The following is a 13,046-nucleotide window of genomic DNA, read 5'->3' as shown; positions in this document are numbered from 1 at the left end:
TTACTGAGAGTTCACAGGGACAAGGGCCATCTCAGTAACTTATAAACAAGCTAAGGGAGTACTGAGAGTTTACAATGATGAGGGCCATCTCAATAACTTAGAAACAAGCTAAGGAGGTACTGACAGTTTACAGTGACAAGGGGCATCTCAGTTACTTAGGAGTTATAAACAAGCTAAGGGAGTAAAGGCTCAATGTTAGTCTAGTTAAATAATATATTTTGAAGAGGAAATGTCATATGATAGGCATATTACTGAGTAAAATGGACTACTGTAAATGCAAAATAAAATAGATGGGGTGGTAAATGCACCAAGGCATAAAACTCTTTCAGAACTGTGACTTTACCTTGGACTAGCAAATATCATCATATATTCTTGCCTGATCTTTTTAATGGTGTCATTAAAACTTACTGTTTTGATAAAGAAATGGTCACTGTGGAAGTAACTTTTTGTTGTAAAATGGTCTTCAGGGCAAACAAAGGAACAATTATATCAGAAGAAGAAAAAGAAGAATGGATTTTCTACAATAATCAGAAATTAGACTGCCAGCAAACATAGCGAGGCAAACTCTCCAAGTATATGATTACAAAATGTTTGAGGAAAATTATTATGATAGTTATTTTTCAAAGAGGCAAGGACCCTCTGCCCTGTACCCTACATGCCTACTTACATGTGGGGCATTTGCCCCTTCACCCCTCCTTACTTACATTTTTCTAACTCCATGTCGTTCATCAATGAAAAGAGAAAAAAAACATTGAGGGGGTAACACCACTCTTACAACTGTAGCTTTGTAATAGGATGCAAAACAAGCATTTCAAGAGCTGACAATGTAAGGAATTTGCCTCAGGTACTATGTTTGCAGTGAAACTGCATTTAAACAGATGTAGGTTACTTGAAAAAGAAGTTTTGCTTGGCTCAAACTGTGAGACGGCATGTGATGCTTCATCTAAATCAGTTAACAACATTTCATTTCAAAGAGTTCACTGTGATACAGAAACACATAGAATGCAGAATCACTTTTATTGAAAGCACAAATCACTGAAAATAACTTTCTGAATATGAATTTTTATAAGCCAAAAATGAATAAATAAATAAATAAATAAGTAAAAATAAAGCATGGTGTACTGATATGATACTACTTTTCTTGGGTGGAGTTAAACCTCCCTAAGCACTGTATGGAGGGCTGGATTCCAAGATCTCCTAATTTAAATATAATAGTTCAAGAGTTATACAAAGTGAAGGAAGATGAGTTTTGTATCTTCTCTAAGGGTGTTACTTTGAAATTGCAATGGTTAAGTACAGAAATGTAAAGGCAGCAGTTCTGATAATGAGGTGTATTAACTGGCTTGTCTACCTGAGAAATGAAAGCCCAAGGAAATAGTATTTACCTGTTTCAATGAAATACTAATGTCTGTTTCAATGAATTACTAATATAGAAAGTTATTTTCACCAAGCTGTTTCAAAACAGTGATTCTGCAGAATGTTAAGAACCCTAGTGTATGCTGCAACTGTGTCTAGACTAATTATTAAACAATTATCTAGAACATGGAGGTACAAATGACCCTCCATTAACTACACAGAAGAAATGTTCTTGGTGAAAACTGATTGCCAACTATTAGTTCTGATTCTTCAGTCTCAAAAATGGAGTTTTCCACATCACTGCAAACAGACTTTCATAGCAGATTTTACATTTAAGGGCACACCTGCACAGACGTGGTCATAATGGGAAAGTATTGTAAGACCAATGAGTTGTTCAGAATACTATATAAAAAAACAGAGGGACACTGGAACTCTATTATGCTCCATTACTGCTACATTTACAATCACTGATGTGAGCATTGACAGAGATTTAGAAGGATCCTGTGCTATCCATAATGTATGAAATGGCAGCAATAGGCTGGAACAATACCAATAATAAACTATACCATGCTTTTGCAGAATGATAGAAACATTTTTCATATGTCAGAGTATTACTCTTTAGATGTAGTATGGAACCAAGAAACTGCAGTCATGAATAATACAGACCAATTACATTTAGTATTTTGGTGTAGCAAAAATTCAGCCCTTAACAAAAAAAATGTACATGTAATGTCTCACAGTTTAGAAGCAAACTGAAATCATACATAAATTACAAATATTTAAGAAGTCAGATGGCATGTTACACATTAACAACAGAACCATTGCATCCCTGGGTATAGCTTACTCATTGTATTATAACACTGTAACTATACAGACTTTCCATTTCTTGCTATAGACAATACATTCCCATTTATGGACATTGCATTCCTCTCAATAATACCTGCTCGTTCAAATTAGCTTCCACAGACAAAACCATTGAAGTTTTGATGCAGATATTCTCAAGGAATAAATGACTAAAGCAAGTTCTGAGTGAGAACGGGCCACCGCTCACTTCAGGTGTGATTAAACCTTTTGTGAAATAGAATTGTGTAAAGCATTTTACCTCAGTATGCCTCCAGTCTGACACCAATTAGATTACAAAGTGTGTTGCACATATTTTTAAATGGCACTGAAAGCAACAAACTCAGATGAAAATACAGTGTAAGAAGATTTGGAGAGTTTCTTATTCACATGTAGAAATGCTGTACATGTTACCACAAAAGAGAAACCTGCTAAGATATTTCTGAAATAAAAGTTGACATGAAGACTGGACATACTGTAGCTTAATATCCACATATATGCAAATTTCAAAATACAAGAGTCTTCAATGTGTGATACCTTAAACCTACTATAGTGGATGCCCATGGGATCTATGTAAATGACTCCTTATGAAGATAGCATTGTTTCAGCTACATGCCTTTTGGATGCACATGACTATTTACTTTTAAGTCTGTATGGGTATATTCAGGCCATTAAAGCACCGAGGTGTGTCTTTATTGACTTGAATATAACCATAACGATTTAAAAGTAAAAAGTCGTGGATACAACATGTCTTTAAGATGCTTTTATTCAAGCTAGCATGTTCAGCAAAAGGCTTTCAAAAATATAAATGTTACCTCTGCCATAGTCTTGTAAGAAGTAATCATTTAATGCAGTTTGATAACAAAGAACAAGGAATCTGAAATAGACACATGCATCAGTCTGCCTCTCTGACAGCCTGGAACTAATAGATATATAACTGAGATTTATTCAACCATAGTTTACTCTGAAATGTCTAGATGATCTAGACCATTTTGAAAAAAGGTTGGACTTTCTGCATTATTACCAGAAAAAGATCAGCATTACCATCTATTATCCAGATAGATAGACATTTCTGATTAGACTCTGGTTAGACAATCACCAGACCAAATTGCCCATAAAGAGGGAAAATTATTCCCAGAATTCCTGAGGAGCACTAAAGCAGCATCCAGCCAAGGAAGGCAAAATGTCCACAAAACTTTACTTTATAAGTTCTAAAATGCAGTGCTTTGGGAGCTAACATGAGATTAGGGACTGTAGCACAACAAATCAAAACTAGCAGTCTTAAGTCAGTTATTAACTTATTTTCAAGAATAGTCTTGATAAGTTATATGAGAAGTAGTAGATATCAACATATGTCAGTCAAGAACCTTAAAAGACAGTAAGTTGTGAGCTTGTCAGTGAAACTTAGGAACTATGATCCTATGATGGACTTACTTTATCCTGATATGATACAGAATAATCATTGTTTCAGCTTCCTGATACACCACCAATCAGCAGTTAGTACCATTAATTTCTATATGTGAGATATGAAAGAGTTATTTATATTTAAAATTAGAATGTTAGCATCCAAGCAATTATGTAAAATTGACCTCTACCTGTAGATATTCTAGCCAGGTTTCTGAAATGTATTTGACAAAGGGCGCTTCTGAGCTCAGCAGCATTGGATTTCAACAAATTCATTGGATGTCTATGTAGAGTAATATGAGAATAATGATAATTGTGATGTCCCCATTCTGGGCCAGTAATCAAAGAGCATGAATCCTCACCACTGACACTGGAGAGGGATGTGCACTTGGAATACAAATGGATACACTCAGTATTTCCAGATACAGACCTCTCTGCATCAAGCACAATTTCCCTAAAGAACATACAAGGAACACAGTCAGCCTGGGGTCTGGGTTTCCCACCTGACTCCCTCCAGGTCTCTAATAAGACTCCCCACTGGCATAGCTTCAGAGTTAAATCCTCAGCCAAGTGCCCAAGCCAAGTCCTCCACCACTGTTTCTGCGAAACCAGTGTTTTGCGTCCCTGCTCCACTGAGATTTTATTTGCACATGCACACACACACACACACACACACACACACACACACACACACACACACACACACACACACACACCTGGGAAGGGTTGGCAAAGGTTCACTAACTATGCCTCGTTCTGCCAAGACTATAAGATAGTTATCACTTAAATTATGCACTACAAAGCCAGCTACCTAAAGCTCTTACAAGGGTACCCCATTATACTGTGTGAGATCAATATTAATACAAATGGTAATATTGACCTAACAGCAAGGCTTTTAGGAGTGGCCAGAGTTATCACCAAATAAATATATGTAAATGCTTTCAAAACTTAAATATTTTTCTAAAAGGATGAGCCATAATGAGAAGTTTAAATATATTTAATAATAAATAATAAAAGAGCATAAAATACTAAATAAATATTTAAAGTAAACGCCAGAGTTTCCGTCACAGGAAATATTAAAATTAATACTGAAGGAAAGTTTCACACAGTTAGTAGAAAAACAGTATTTAGCTAATCTCACTATCTATTCCTGATTGACTAAAATAATTACTGTTCCTATTTACTGAATAATGGAAGGCAATATAAAGTGGGTGAGTGGTCCTTGTTGTTAGATCCAAGACAGAATGCAGAATGCTCAGAGCATTCTCTTACTGATATCTAAATATTATTTCTGGCTTACAGAATGACATCACATACTTCTGGTCATCTGACTCTATTTCCTGCACTATCCCCCATCATTAGAAGCTGACAGAATTTTTAGCACCCATGTGTTACCATACACAAAGATAGAGTTTTTCTCATATGTGGTGCAGCTGCTGGAAGTCATAAAACCAAACCATTCCACTCTTCCTACAGGAGCTACAAACCTATTTTCTAGCATAGACATCACATCACTGGCTCCATTCAGAACTGTGGGATAACATCTTTATAGCTTATCCCATAAAGTAATTTAATTTCAGATATATTTTGAAGTTTAAGATTAACCTCTTCCTTTATGTTGAAACATATACATTTAATTCAGTTGCAATAACGCATGTACTTTTCTTCTCTTTTTAGCAGTGCACACTATTGATACATTTTAACACAAGCAGCTTTAGAAATGCATTTTTCAACACAAGCATCTGTACAAATCAGTTTGGTATACAAATGGCATATGATTAATTACAAAATTCCAGCCTGTTTTGCAGGCATATGCTACACATCCACTTCCCTACTTCTCCTGGTATGAAGGGCAGTACATCCTATCTTCAAACTAACATGTTCATTTTAAATTTAAATAACCTTCAAGTTCCTGGAATTTTATGAAATTTTGGAAAGTAATAAAGCTAAGGCATGACTGGCAATCCCTTTCCCCAGTACTAAGTAGCACAATTATCACCTCTCCTTACATTTGTTACTACTTTTAGTAGTTTCTTCAAAGTGTTTTATGACCATAAGTCTAAATTTAAGGTGCTGTTTTGTACTACCATCTATCCACTAGTAAATCATTTACTGAATATTTGTAGTATTCCTGAGATATAAGTATCAAAAGTGTCTGCCCTTTATATAAGATTAGCGGCAGTGATAGATAAATCAGATAGATATTAAAACATGGTGAAAATGTATCGTTCCATTTCAAAGAAACATCAAAACAAAGAATCATATTTAACATGCAGTCATTTCAGGTTATATCACTTGGCTTTGCTGGTAATGTAACCCTTCAGTACTGCACTGCCTTTCCCATAGCAGCCAACACTCCCATGTGATCTAGCATCACTGGTGACTACACCACTAAGTTTACAAGGCACACTTCTTTGGAGACCGGATAGCATTCTGATTAATTTGCCATGCTTTTGGTAATTCTAATGATATGACAGACTATGATAACAAGTCTGCAGAAAAGAAGTGTCTCATGTTATTCCCCACCCTAACAAAAGTGGATACCATTTGCTAGAATGCTTTACTCTTATTCATCTGACATCTGCCATGCACCCTTGGCTGAGTTCTCAGCTTGTTCTTTATAGCAGAAGTAGTCAGTACTGTAGAAAGATAAAGGTTACAGCAATAGCAGTAATGCATTAACCTCATTGCTCTGTAATGACAGTCAAGGGCAATGCCGAAGGACAAATTTAATTGATTTTCTTTTTGTACAATAAATGAAAGCTGTGACTCATTCTCCAAAATCATCTATATTTTCCTAACAACTATTTATTTGCTAACATAAATGGCAAATTCTAGATACATATAGTCTAAAAGAAAAAATATATATTTTCTGTTGTGACTGCATCATAATGTTGTATTCAGTTTTGAGCTAATATTTGACAAGGTTTTTAAGAGCTTCAACAAATTTCATATGCACAAAATAGTTCTCTTTCTTTATATTTATAATTACACTTTTTTCACAAACACACCTATTTAGTGATCAGTAGAAAAATCTAAACTTATTCATTGTATTTTAGACACAGTACATTTTTAGCTTGATCTACATTTTTAGAATAGCAGTACTGGTTGGCTTATACAAGCCTGGCTGTTCATATAGGAAAGATATTTATGGGGAACATTAGTTTGCAACTGTTAAGATGTTCGCAAATTGATAAAAACATGAACTGGGATGGATTTTAAACCAAAACCAAAAACATTTTCGGAACAGTGTTCGACTGTCAGAGAGGGATTCTCTTGAAGTATGAGGGGAGTAGCTCACAAGAAGGACAGCATAAGCTCATTGTATTTAGGCCTGGTTGTACTATAGTGCCCTCATCTACAGCCCTGTTATCATACAGCAAACTAATCAATACAAAAAAAAAAAAATCAGCACCAAAGATATTTGAAGAGAAATACTGGCATAGACATCCAGATATGGAAAATTTTACAACAAAAAATAAAAAAAGGGAAAGCAGAAAAGAGGATTAGTAATAGAGAAGTTAAAGAAATAGAAAGTGACGTTATGGATTACTTGAGAAGTGAAGGATTTAGTGTAGAAAATCTAACTAATACCATCACAGCATGATAGAATAATGAAGCCCCAAATTAAGGAGAAACCAGTAGAACAGGAAGCAATTGATCAGTTGTCAAGTGAAGATACCTTGGAGCCTTCAGTAGGAAATCAGTGCAAAAGTTCAGTTGGAGCTGCACAGCATGGGAAAGAAAAGGAATTTGTGGCAATTCTGATGCAGTCAGTGTTGTGGAATGATAGGCCAGTGAGTGCACATACGAAAGATCAATGGATGACATAGGGTGAAGATGAAGACAATATGGCACAGGAAGATTTTCTGGAACTTCTGTAGAATGCCTGCAGGAAATGGAGAACAAAAATGTGTTCTTAGTTTATAAGAAAATTATCTAAGGGAAGAATTGCTTGATTTAAAAGAGATGAACAGACATATTAAGGTCAATGAAAGAAACAGATTATAGAAAGTCAATAAGACACAAAATGTCAGAAGTCTGATAAATGAACACAGTAATCAAGGCTCTTTACAGAAATCCGTGCAATATAACAGAGGTAAGTAGGATATATTACTGCACAGCTAAATTAATAATTGATAAAGTACACAAAAACACAGGCAGTAAGGGAAAGGAAGGGGAGAAATCAAATGCCATCATGGAAATATCAAATAGAGAAAGCTATAAAGCAATTAAGACAATATGTGTTGCTGTTAGAAGAGCATAGAAGAGGGAACAGATCAACAAAAATACTCAGAAAAATAGATGTGATAAAAGCAATGGGCAGTATAAGAACAAACCAAGCTCCATCGTACTTAAACTATTGCCAATAGTAAACTAAAGATATCAGCACAGTCAAAAAATCATAGAATATTACAGATAAATACAAAAAGTACAAAATAACAAAATATACAATATACTGATGACCATGCCTCTCAACTGTCCAGATTTTCACAGAATTTCCAGATATTTGCCTCATGCTTTAGGGCTGTTCCTCAAAATATTTCAGGTTTTCTGCCAAATAACAGAGTTGAAGTTGACTGAAGTCACTAAATATTGACAAACATTTGAGTGTCAGTCTTCATATCCTTCAGAAAAATGTATGCTAATGCAAAACCACACCTGTTATTCCAGTAACTTTCTAAGTTTGTAAGAGCAATATTTCGAATTTGTCCTTGATTTTGGGCCTTTGTCCCCCACCCTCCATTATTTTTGGATTTCTCTAGATTTCTTGCGCTTAGAAGTTGAGAGGTATGTTGATGATCCAAACATGTTGTATGAAGAATTGGGAAACAAGGCAAAAGGAATGGAAACACCAAAAAAAAAATAGACATATTTTGGAGAAATTTCTGTGAAGATCCTGTGGGACAGAACAAACATGCTGACTGGATAGAAGAAGTAAAAGAAACATAACAAGTTTGAATATACAGGATATGAAACGGGATGAAGTAATGGCCAGAAAATTTGAAACAAAATTAAGAAAAACTCCTAAATGGAAAATCCCAGGCCCAGATGCAGTATCTAACTTCTGGTTAAAAGAAGTAACATCTTTATATGAAGATTTATCCATGAGTAAGAACTATTTATATGAGGACTCTAAACAGACATCAACCTGGTTAACCACAGGAAAAAAATGGCAAGATATTCTAAAAAAACTATAGATCAATAACCTGACTTCCAATGATATATATATATATATATATATATATATATATATATATATATATATATATATAAACTATACACTGTAATTGATACAGATAGAGTTTATTGTCATTTAGGCAATAGAACAAAAGGATAACAAAAGATAGCAATATGGAACAAATGATCATTTGTTGTTAAACTCATAATGGAGAATTGTAAAAATTGGAAGAATCTAAGTATGGCATGGATAGATTACAAAAAAGCATTTGACAGTATCTCACATACATGGATAAGCGAGTGCTTACAAATGTATAAGATACACCATGCATTGATTGATTACATTACAGTGACCATGAAACAGTGGCAAACCACTTTGCAGCTATGCCATGATAAAGAACAAAAATATTATCCCAGGGAAAAAAATTCAAAGCAGGATATTCCAGGGTGACACTTTCTCATTGCTGTTCTTTTGTCTTGCCCTCAATTAAGTTCTCTAATTAATAGAGTACATCATGGCTACCTTTTGGCTTCCTGAAAACAAATAAGTATAAGGACTTCTCATCCTCTCTTTGTGGATGATTTAAAACTGTATAGTTTATCAGATTAGGAACTGAAAGCACAACTGTAAGTGACCAAAACTTTCTCAGATAAAATAAGAATGTAATTTGGTCTTGATGAATGTGTAAAACCAACCTTTAAAGAAGGAAAGCTGCAGCACCAGGAAAATATCAGTCTCAGACAAAGATGTGATATAAAATAACTTGAGCAAGAGGGATTGTATAAATATTTGGGAGTTGATCAAGGATCAACCATAAAACATTAACAAATGTGAATAAAACCTAATAAGGAATATTTCAGAAAACTAAAATTAATACTGTAAATAGCTCTGACATTTAGAAACGAAGTCCAATATATAAACCAATTTACTCTTCCTGTTTTAACTTACAGTTTTGGGATGACTGACTGGCACCAAAAGGTATTGGATCAGTTGGCCAGGAATACAACAAAAATACTTCATGCTAATTAAATGATTTATAAGAATCAGAGTATACCACGATTACATATTCTCCATTCTGAAGGAGGTATGGGCCTCCTCAAAATTCATTACATGTATAGATCAGCAATCACAGGACTGCATACATATTTGCTGACCTCACAAGATCCAAACACACAGAGAGTTTGAAAAACATGAGAACAAGTCTACGATGACTTCCCTGCTTAGTTTAGCAGAAGCATATTGGTGTCAAGCAGGAATGGAAATGAAACCAGAGGTAGATAAAAATCAGGCAGCAACTGAATGTGCCAAAACACAAAAGAAAGACTATAAAGTACAGGATGAGATGAGAAGGCAAGAAATGTGGAAAAGTCCAGAAAACTCCAGGAACAACCTCATGAAGATTAGGATTTAATGCAGGGATGGTTAAGGAAAGGTGAATTTTAACCAAAAGATGAAAGGTTAATATTGGCAGCTCAGGATAGTGGACTACATACACGATGGTTTACAAAGTCCGTTGAATGTGTCAAACAAACAGACAAATGCAAGTTTTGTAAATCAGAACTGGAAACTGCAGCAAATCTTGTTGCTGGGTGTTGTACACTAATGGCATTAGACCTATATACCGAAAGGCATAATAATGTGGCAAGTCTATTGCACTGGAGATTGTGCATACATTATGATATCGAAGTAGCTTTGAAGCATTGGAAACATGAACCACAGAGCATTATAGAAAATTATGAAGTTTACATCACATGGGATCATCAATTATCAACAGTACAAAAATAGATGTGAGAAAAACAGATATAGTAGTCCAGGAAAAGAAGACAAAAATCACATTGATCATCAAAATTGCTACACTCAGCGATTACAGTGTCTTAAGTACAGAGAGACACAAAGTCATAAAATAGAAGAATTTGCAAGCAGCAACAAGGGCATTGTGGAAGAAGGATACCCAAGCAGTTCAAATAGTAGTAGGAGCAATGGGTCTCATAAAAAAGAATTTACAATTGTATTCAGATATGTTTCCAATACATATAACCCTCATATGAAGTGCAGGAGTCAATTCTGGACACATTGTGTATGCTAAGAGAAGCAACTTAAGCTAACATCTAAAACTGAAACAATGCTAATACTAAACTAAATAATACTAATACTAAACTAAACTAATAATAATACTAATACTAAACTAAAATTAAATATTAAACAATTATAATTTGATCACACTTTGACTTAAGAAAGGAGTCATTTCCATCATGGTATTAGCAACCCAAAATACTTTGAGATATTAAACCAAACAAATAAATGTGATGCCCCATTCTGCAACATGTGTTATAACTCTGTCAGATACTGAAGAATGCATACCGCTTGTTATGCAGATAAGCCTTCCCAATGGTGTATAGCACACATGGCAGAAGGACTTTTTTCTCAAGTTTTAAAGCTATTCAGAGGAGCTGAAGTAGGACAGGAATAAAGACACTGACAACAGACTGTCAAGGAAGGACAATAGTTTTGACCTTGCTCAGATTACTTTAAACCTCTATTATGTGTTACACCTTCCATTCCTTGTACAATTCTTAATCATTTACCTGTAGCCCTACTTAAATAGTAAGAGAGGAAGGTGTACCTGGTTTATTTTTTACTGGCATTTTGAGTAAAAAGCAAGGTTTGTATAGTCTGCCTCCAGGGCATAGATGTATAAAGCCTTAACTATGGCCTAAACAACTTGAATAGCCACATGAGTAGTTGGAGAGTTATCTGGTGGATGATGGGAGTAAGCATGTAAGACTACATTCTCAATCATGTGGGGGGGGGGCCTGATCTGTTATGTTTCTTCAGTTTTGTTTTGTAGTTGTATTCTTTAACTCTGACATATATAACACACTCTGCTATGAGTCATCTTAGGAGGCTTAAGGAATAACACATGGAGGCAATAGAAGTAGGCTAATGGGGTCTATATTAGAACTTTGAAGTTTCAGAACTTCAAATGTCCTAATATCGACACCTACTAACCGAGAGTTGAAAATAGTGAAAATTAAGATAATCAAATTCTTTCCTATGGAAAGAATTCGGTTGTCCATTCCTGTCGCTTCGCTATTTTCAGCTCTGCAGTGGAAAGTTACGGTTAGGTTCAGGTAAGTGTCCGATTGTGTGGACGTGAGCGTTAGGGTGGGATAGGTGAGTTAAGGTTAGGGTGTGGGTCAGGTAAGTGTGCGAATGTGTGGATATGAGGGTTAGGGTGGGATGGATGAGTTAGGGTTAGGGCGCGGGTGAGGTGTGCGCGATAGTGGCAGACTTTAGGGTTAGGGTTTGGGTTAACGTAAGTGGGTAGATAGTGGTGTATGTACAGTTTAGTGCAGGTTTAGATGTAAAATGTTAGGTGTATGTGTGTGGATTGCTGTTTGTTTAGTGTGTTTGTGTTGTATGTGTTTTGGATCAGCAAATTTTTTCCCTAGTAAAAAATTCACTGTTTTCAATTTTCAGTCTTATCAGTTTTCGGTTAGTAGGTGTCGATATTAGAACATTCTAAGTTCTGAAACTTCGATGTTCTAATATACACCCGGCTAAGGGACACGGTGTCTAAACTGCAAACTGATTTATCTGAAACTTCTGTTTAACACACAGCATGCATATTAATTAATTAATGTACTTAGCTTGCAAAGGTAGGTCTAATATGTCTAACTTTCTTTTGAAAAGCTATATAAACTCTGTTTTCTTGTTATTTCAGTTTGGATGTAACTACATTGTAAAATTGTTTAGGTGGGAGGTTGGCGTAATGAGTAAGGTATTTACCTTATAGACACAAGCTACAGGGTTTGATTATCACATAGGGTAGTTGGCTAGGCTTAAAATGGCCCACAAGGGCAGTAAGCCTAGTACTAATCTATGAACCTATGAACGAGCTATATTGCATCAGTAATGCTAAGTTAACCTTGGTACTATATTATATGCAGGCATGTGTTATTTAGATTACTTTTAAACCTTTTGAACATATTCAAAATATTTTTTATTAGTGAAATGCCTCTGCATTTAGAATCATTATTTACTCCATAAGAGTGTGTAACTTTGTCTAGTTCCTTCATCGGTCTTTGATATCTAGACTGTTTAATGGGATATTTACAATGAACTTCTTGATTTGCTTTTGAGATGCTTTTACTGAACCACATCATTAATAAAGACAGCTTCAGTGGTCTCTATTTGCAACTCCTGACTATCACAGTTCTGCAAACTGTTTTCTTGTTAAAAGGCTGTTTGTCAAATCTCTGAT

This window comes from Protopterus annectens, chromosome 2.part1, assembly GCF_019279795.1.
Source record: "Protopterus annectens isolate FY-2018-M chromosome 2.part1, PAN1.0, whole genome shotgun sequence".
In the NCBI taxonomy this organism is placed as follows: Eukaryota; Metazoa; Chordata; order Ceratodontiformes; family Protopteridae; genus Protopterus; species Protopterus annectens.
Note: the sequence above shows the minus strand (reverse complement) of the source record.